Raw genomic sequence first — 8,364 nt, forward strand, 5'->3', positions numbered from 1 at the left:
CATACAACCATTTTAAAACCCACTTTCCACTTTAAACCATAATTTTAAAATAATTTAAATCCAGGTTTTAAAATAGTTTAAATCAGACTTAAATGAAACCCATAGTGCCATTTAAAAACATGCTGCTGCATGTTTATTTTAAAACACGCTGACATGGACATGCAATAGTTTAATATGAATAGTTTAACCGACCATTTAATACAATGGTTTGAAACATGCGGCCATGGTTTTATTCTCAAAAAACATAAAACATAAATTAGTTTGAAATGGCATATATTAGTTTGAGACCAAAAGATACAAATACTATCAAACTAAAAATTGAAGATACAAATACTTTCAAACTAAAACTTCAAGATACAAATACGTTCAAAAACGATAATAGATTGAAACTATAAAAAACCCTAAAAGCAAATAGTTCAAACAATAATACACGACACTAGTACATTTTAAGACCTTTTTTAAAGACGGAATTAATATTGTCTCAAACACACAAATTATTATTTTAGTTATCTTAAATTTTATAATTAATACAATTTTAATTGTAAATGTCTCAACTTAAAAATAAATTATACAGTAATATCATGTGTGTTCTGTCATTTATTTAGAATAAAATTCTGCTGTGTGTTTCTCTTTTTTCTGTTTACTATACTGCGTTGCATTAATCAAATCAAACCCTAATTGCCTCTTCTAATGAAATTTGAAGCATATAAAAATCGCTGATTCTGATCATCCCCTAATTGCCTCTTTTGATGAAATTTGAAGCATATAAAAATCGCTGATTCTGATGACTCGGCAAAGAGAATAAAGGCAAATAAGAAGTCACAGGAATCCGTGAGGGAAAAGACAAAGGAGGACAATGCTGGTATGGTCACAGAAAGATACCCGGCAAAGAGAATAAAGGCAAATAAGAAGTCACAAGAATTCGTGAGGGAAAAGACAAAGGAGGACAATGCTGGTATGGTCACAGAAAGATAATCTGACTATCATGGAAGCTTGTTTGGACTGTATGAAAAGGAGAAAGATAATCTGACTATCATGGAAGCTTGTTTGGACGGTATGAAAAGGAGGGGCTTAAGCTTCCCCGCAAATGTTATTAAAATTATGGAAAGCATTAAAGATTTAATTCAGCCTGAATACTTCAAAATTATGGAAAGCATTAAAGATTTAATTCAGCCTGAAGTATCTCAACAACAAGTGTATGAGAAGATAAGACCAAGTGTATAAGAAGATAAGACGATAGGGCATATGGAGCAACTTTGGAGAAACGAAGAAGTGTATGAAAGATAAGACGATAGGGCATATGGAGCAACTTTGGAGAAACGAAGGAAGTGTATGAAAGATAAGACGACAGGGCATATGGAGCAACTTTGGAGAAAACGAAGCAATATGGAGAAAATAAAACAATCTGATTTTCAATTCAAAGAGGTCAATAAGCAACAGCATTCTCTGGTCTGATCACGAGGTCAATAAGCAACAACATGCTCTGTTCTGAAACGTGAATGGGGTGAGCACGAGGTCAATAACTAACAGCATGCTCTGGTCGGAAACAGCATTCTCTGGTCTAATCACGAGGTCAATAAGCAACAACATGCTCTGGTCTGAAACGTGAATGGGGTGAGCACGAGGTCAATAACTAACAGCATGCTCTGGTCAGAAACAGCGTTCTCTGGTCTGATCACGAGGTCAATAAGCAACAACATGCTCTGGTCTGAAACGTGAATGGGGTGAGCACGAGGTCAATAACTAACAGCATGCTCTGGTCGGAAACGGATTGGTGGTCAAACACGAATTAGAGTCTCGCCTAGAAGACAAAAAAATAAATTCTCTGCATGTGGATTCATTAATTGGCAACAGCTAGCTTTCCACTCACATTGACCTATATCTACTGCCATCATCGGCCATCATCCACATGCACTTTCTAATAGGGCAGCAAGGGTAAAAGGCATGGAGGGAAGTGAATTTTTTGGCTTATATGCAGTTTGGATGTTCTGCAGCGTACCCATTGTTCAACCAGCAGTGGTCTCATCATGATTTACAAGGTCTGTTCCTCTACGTTTTTACAGTCTGCAAGGCCAGTTCGACATCCTTCTTACATTTTGCATACCTTGGACATTGTAGAGGACAACATCAAAGAAGGGGCATCAGAGAGGTGCATCACCCATTTCTGTTTTTGTTTTATTTTATGATTTCAAGCTATCAATGTGTTTTAATAGAATATCATATACACACAATCTTTTCCTTTGTTTTATCATAATGCCCTAGTTTTCCCCGTTTCAATTTCCCCGTTCAAATTTCCCGCATCTTTCTCAAAAAAGCTGCGAAGATTACAAGTTTACAGATTCCTGACTCCTCAAGTCTCCATACAGGTTGTTGTATGCATGTCTTAATGCTTCAGTGAGATCTTGTGAAATGTTTGGATTCGATAATTTGCTTAATTTGCTTATTGTACACACGGGGTTGCAAAGCATACATGGCAAACTTTTCAAAATATTTAAGATAATCGCAGATCTGCACAAACTCGAGAGATCCCCATTAGCTGATGCCCAGGGCATCATTATACAGTATTGATTCCCGTGAACCCTAAATTCCCGTGGACCCTCGCCGAATTTTTAACAATTGCATCCATCCACTTAACTGCTATCAGCTTTAGGGTTAGTGGAGTTGTTGACATTTCATTGCAATTAACACAAGAAAATAGCTAGGATTGTATTAATTTCATCATACATCTGATCAAAATGCTAGTGATACAAATTGTTCTTTTTCAACCAGGTTTTATTGCTGACAATGGTGCTATGAATAATAAAATTTTGGAGTGCATCCAATTAGGATGTGATAATATTTTTCCCAGAATCTTGGTTTCGGTTGCAAAAAATTGTCTATGATGTGACACTAAGTCACAGGACACGTCCTCCAGGGTCCCGTGTCCCGTATTTTACGTACTGGACACGAAAATGGCCCTAATACATGTCGAATACAGTTTTTATCGTGTCCTGTAAAATGGAATACGTATTCGCCGGTTTTCGTCGTGTCCTGAATTTGGAAAACGCGTATTTCGTTGGTAGAAAACGTTGCCTGCATAAGCTTCAATTTTTTTTGAAAGAAACAAATAATTTTTGAGTGGGGCAGCTTAATGATCAAGTTTAGGCCCTAGTATTGATATGCTATTCATGGTAATGTTAAATTCTTAAAGTAAAAGGATGAAAATGAAGATATCCTTTTACTTAAATTTTTAACATTACCATGAAATGACTCAGGATGTTTGAGAGTGGTTCCGGCCTCATTGGATTTCATATGGAGAAAGTAGAATTTTAGATTTCATTCAAAATGCAGCAGACTTATCAGTTTTTCAGGATTTCAGGATTGGGAGATTGTAATGTTTCCAGGTGACACCACCTGCCCGGGCTACCCCTGCCACCAGTAGAGGATGTGGTCTACCTCCTATAGCTCCTACTTCTAGTTCTTCAGCTTCTAGAGCATAGCAAACTCCACTGCCAACTCCACCAGCACCAGCGTCTACATCTAGAGGGAAAGGGAAAGCTGTGGCATTTTCTCGCAAGAGGGTAGAGGAAATCAATAGGATTAGACTTTAATTATTTTCTTATGTGCTTGTAAGTTGTACATGAACAATGAACATTGAATATTCAAGAATCAAGACCAAGCATATCACATTCTAATTTTTAAATAGTAAATTTTGATTCTATTTTTTTTTTTTTAAAGTGAACTATGAACTTTGAGAAGTAATTATATTTTAATTTGATTAGATAAGCTGCAACCTGCAATTTAATATGGATAAAAAACTATATTTCGGTATATATATATATATATATATATTTTCTTTTTTATTAAATATATATAAAACGTGTCCCCTGTGTCCTGTTTCCAGGTCGCTGCATTTCGTATTGAATACTCGTATTTACGTGTCCTCCGTGTCTTGTGTCCTCGTGTCATGTCACTTAGATGTGACATCAACAGACTGATCTATTTTCAAGATTGTTTCGAGAATGCAAAGCTTAATACTGCAGTTGAATTCTTCAAGAAGACTCGTGTTAGGCTGCTGTGTGAAGGTGATCGGAACCTGAGCAAGAGCTTGATGATTTTCAGACGATTTTCAGACGTTGGGGGTGTATTATACCCTTCAGAAGAAGATGGGAGAAAGAGAATGGAGAATATGCTGCATATATTTATGGGATGTTTACAATATGAACAGTAATTTATGGATGAGAGTGCCATTGTCTCCCCGAACCGTGATGAGTATGTGTGGCAATGCATGATTGTTGGATTATATTGGTGGTGAAAATCTAGGATTTTAATGCCTAGCCTATGGTTTTGAATCATGAGATCTTCATTCTTGGTTATCATTCTCACAAAAGAACTTACCGTAGTTGTACGATGGTTTATGGTACATGGATAGAATCTCTTATTTATAAGGCATTCATGATTGAGCCCTAGAAGGAACATTTCCTGTTGTGTTATTTCTGGTAGGATTTATGTTACTGGAGGCTCCCATGAAACAGAGACGTGCTAGCAGGGAGGCCACAAGTCTGATTTATGGAAATCTATTCCAAAAATGCCCGCAAATGAGATCCAGCTACTTGGTGTAATGCCGACTTCCTGATGTTGAATCGAGAATGATTGCTGGCATTAGTATGAAGGATGGAGTGTGATCTAAACTCATTGTGCTTCATCAATGCCACGATACCTTCCAGCTTCCCAATGAAGCCATGCTGACGGAAAATTTTTAGTGGGTAATTAGTATGTGTGTGATGGTCAGTTTTTTTGCCCATGACCTTTGTAGTAGAGTGATGCCATTTTCTCCAGCGTATGGCCTGAATGTGAGGATGATGAGCCATGTCTTCCATGTTCCAAAACTTCCAATAGCAAATATGTAGCTTCAGTGCATTCTCCTTGTGAATAATATCCTCAGGTGCATAATTGTACTCGAAATTTCTAGCAGGGAGTTTTATTAATATTTTTTGTTTCTCAACTTGAAATGATGAAGGTACTGTATGGTTTTCTTTCTAGTATGGATACTATGGAATGTTATTGTAGTTCTAATGGTTGGGATTTGTGTTAAAGAATTTAGTCATATTGATATCATCTTCTCTAATCCCACCTTTGGGTGTGGGAATATTGCACTGGTAGTTTTAGGGTGGGTGGGTGGTTTTCCCTAATCTCTGGTGAGCAGGGAAACAATACATCTTGAGGGGGTGAATTCCTAATCCGTTCTTTGGGTGTGGGAATATTGCCATTGGTAGTTTTAGGGTGCGTGGGTGGTTTTCCCGAATCACTGGTGAGCGGGGAAACCTATCTTGAGGGGCACCTTCCGTAGTAATTGCATTTTGTTGCATTTTCTCTCCATTAGAGAGAAAACCAAACCAAATCAAGCTTCCTAAATACACTTCAAATTCGTATGCTTTAGATTATAAATCACAATTGCTTTCTTTTTATTTCATCAGGAAACTTTGTAAAACAGACTTTACCAAGTAATTATGGGCTATAACCATTCAAATATTTCTGGATATTTTTATTTCATTTAAAACTTGTACGAGGATTCCAAAAACGTGGTTCATGTTTTCGACTCTAAACTTGTGTGCTTCCTGTTTCAAATTAAGCTTTTCAACAAAACAAATCATTAAGCTTTTCAACAAAACAAATCATGCATTGCCGAAGATAAAGAAGCTCATTACTGCTCTACTAGGGTTGATTTTGTTGCTAAAGGGCTATAAACACAAAAAGTAGTAGTGATGGAAGAGCTAAATCTATTGGATGGAAAATTATTGTTGCTGCAGTTTGATAGAGAATATTTTCCTGATATAAACTCCCCATAGCTTGAAACTTGAAAGTATGGGAAACGAGCTCCATCAACATTATAGGGTGAATGAAGTAAATTTACTGGCAAGAATATTATGCCAGTGTTAAATCAAATATTAGTTTCATATATGTTTGCAATTATTTATTTAATAACTTTTATCCATTTTAAATCAATGGGGATGCTCCACTTTAAGATTTCCATTCAATTGACTTTCATGAGTCGAGGTATTTAAAAAAATTTAAATCAATCGAGATGCTCGAGATTAGAATTCCCATTCAACTAATATTCCGATTCAAATCACAATTGCTTTCTTTTTATTTCATGAGAAAATTTCGCAATTCAGACTTTACCAAGTAGGTATGGGCTAGCTATTCAAATATTTCTGCATATTTTTACTTCATTTAAACCTTGTATGAGGATTCCAAGGCGTGATTCATGTTTTCTACTGTAAACTTGTGTGCTTCATGCTTCAAATTAAGCTTGGATATTTTTACTTCATTTAAAACTTGTATGAGGATTCCAAAGGCGTGGTTCGTGTTTTCTACTCTAAACTTGTGTGCTTCATGTTTCAAATTAAGCTTTTCGAAAAAAAAACATCCATCGCCGAAGATAAATAAGCTCATTACTGCTCTAAATAAGCTCATCACTGCTCTACTGGTGTTGATTTTGTTGCTAAAGGGCTATAGACACAAAAACTAGTGATGGAAGAGCTAAATCTTGGTTTGAAATCTATTGCTGCTGCTATAGACACAAAAAGTAGTGAGGAAAGAGCTAAATCTATTGGATGGAAAACTATTGCTGCTGCTATAGACATTTTAGTAGTGAGGGAAGAGCTAAATCTAATGGAAAACTATTGCTGCTGCTGTTTGATAGATAATATTATTCTGATATAAACTCAATGTAGCTTGAAAGTATGGGAAACGGCGTCCATCAACATTATAAATTTACTGGTAAGAATATTAAGCCAAGGTTAAATCAAATATTCAGTTTCATATATGTTTACAATTGTTTATTTAATAACTTTTATCCATTCTAAATCAACAGGGATGCTCCAGAATACGATTTCCATTCAACTATTTAAAAAAAATAAAATCAATCGTGATGTTCGAGATTAAAATTCTCATTCAACTAAAATTTTGAGTTGCCAGATTCCAGTGGGGAGGGAATAGTCCTATCATATTAGGTTATTCTGGGCTTTCATGGGTTGCCATATGCATATCAAGGAGGGAAGTGTGCTAACAAAAAAGTGGTACCACAAGAGTTTCTGGTAGTGATAATGAAGAGATAATTAGGTGACTTTGACATACAACATTAGCTCTCCATGAGAAACTGGACATGTGTATCCATCAAATGTTGAGAGGTTACTCCAGCATATGAAGGTTATTCCAGATTTATTATGAATGTTGTTAGAGTATCGAGTTAGTGGTCTTATTAGGGGTTCCCTCAAAAGTTCAGGTTAGGTTAATATGGTCGAAATGTCTTATCCCTCTATTCTCTTGACAGGATAAGTCCTCTGTATACAATACTCTTCGGGATGGGATGTCCATCTAGAATGCTGACATAAAAGTGCAAAGAAATATCTCTTACGGTGGTGTTGTAAAAGTGCAAAGAAATATCTCTTACGGTGGTGTTGTATAGATAAAAGTTGTTAGCGAGGTGAGCATAGTATTGCTAGCGGAATTGCTTGATTATTTGACATCATAGGGAATGATATCCTTACATTGTTAATGAATGTAGTAGCAGACATTGTTATTCGAGTTCTGTGATTTAATGCTCGTAGATGAATGATTCGAGTCTTTGAAGCTTTCAAGCTTGCCTCGTCTCTTACACTTCTAATTAAACACACCTCCTTATTAAATGTTCTGTCTCTTACACTTCTAATTAAACACATCTCCTTATTAAATGTTCTGTCTCTTACTAATTAAACACATCCCCTAATTAAATGTTCAGAGATTAATCTCTCTATCAAACACATGTCCTTATTAAATGTATGTTCAGAGATTAATCTAATCTCTCTATCAAACACATGTCCTTATTAAATGTATGTTCAGAGATTAATCTCTCTATCAATTAGAATAAAAGATGTTTCTTACACTTCTAATTAAACATATCTCCTTATTAAATGTTAAGAGATTAATCTCTCTATCAAACGCATGTCCTTATTAAATGTATGTCCTTATTAAATGTATGTTCAGAGTTTAATCTCTCTATCAATTAGAATAAAAGATGTCCTTATTAAATGTATGTTCAGAGATTAATCTCTCTATCAATTAGAATAAAAGATGTTGACATAATTAGAATTAATCTCTCTGAATTAGAATAAAAGATGTTATTGACATATTCTAGTCGTATCTTTATGATATCAATATTAATTTTATTTTTTTTATAATATTAATATTAACTTCCTAGCATCTATTAATCCATGTTTAATCCATAACTTATGCTTTTGTTTAATCCATAACTTTTACAAGCATGATTTATTGGTTTAATCTATAACTTCTACAAGCATGATTAAAAAATAAATGGCCCATCTATTAATCCATGTTTAATCC

The 8,364-nt window shown here is 35.2% G+C and overlaps 1 long non-coding RNA gene across 1 annotated transcript; it reads left to right on the forward strand.

Annotated features, from left to right (window-relative positions):
- LOC149166451 (uncharacterized) lies at window positions 1–4,994 on the forward strand. The gene is made up of 2 exons (XR_016260868.1): window positions 1–2,149; window positions 3,884–4,994. It is a non-coding gene; the product is annotated as an uncharacterized LOC149166451 (long non-coding RNA).
- Window positions 4,995–8,364: the final 3,370 nt, after the last annotated feature.

This window comes from Pinus tabuliformis, chromosome 5_1 (assembly GCF_031772625.1).
Source record: "Pinus tabuliformis cultivar Carrire ecotype Pingquan chromosome 5_1, CPIR1, whole genome shotgun sequence".
Taxonomy (NCBI): Eukaryota; Viridiplantae; Streptophyta; class Pinopsida; order Pinales; family Pinaceae; genus Pinus; species Pinus tabuliformis.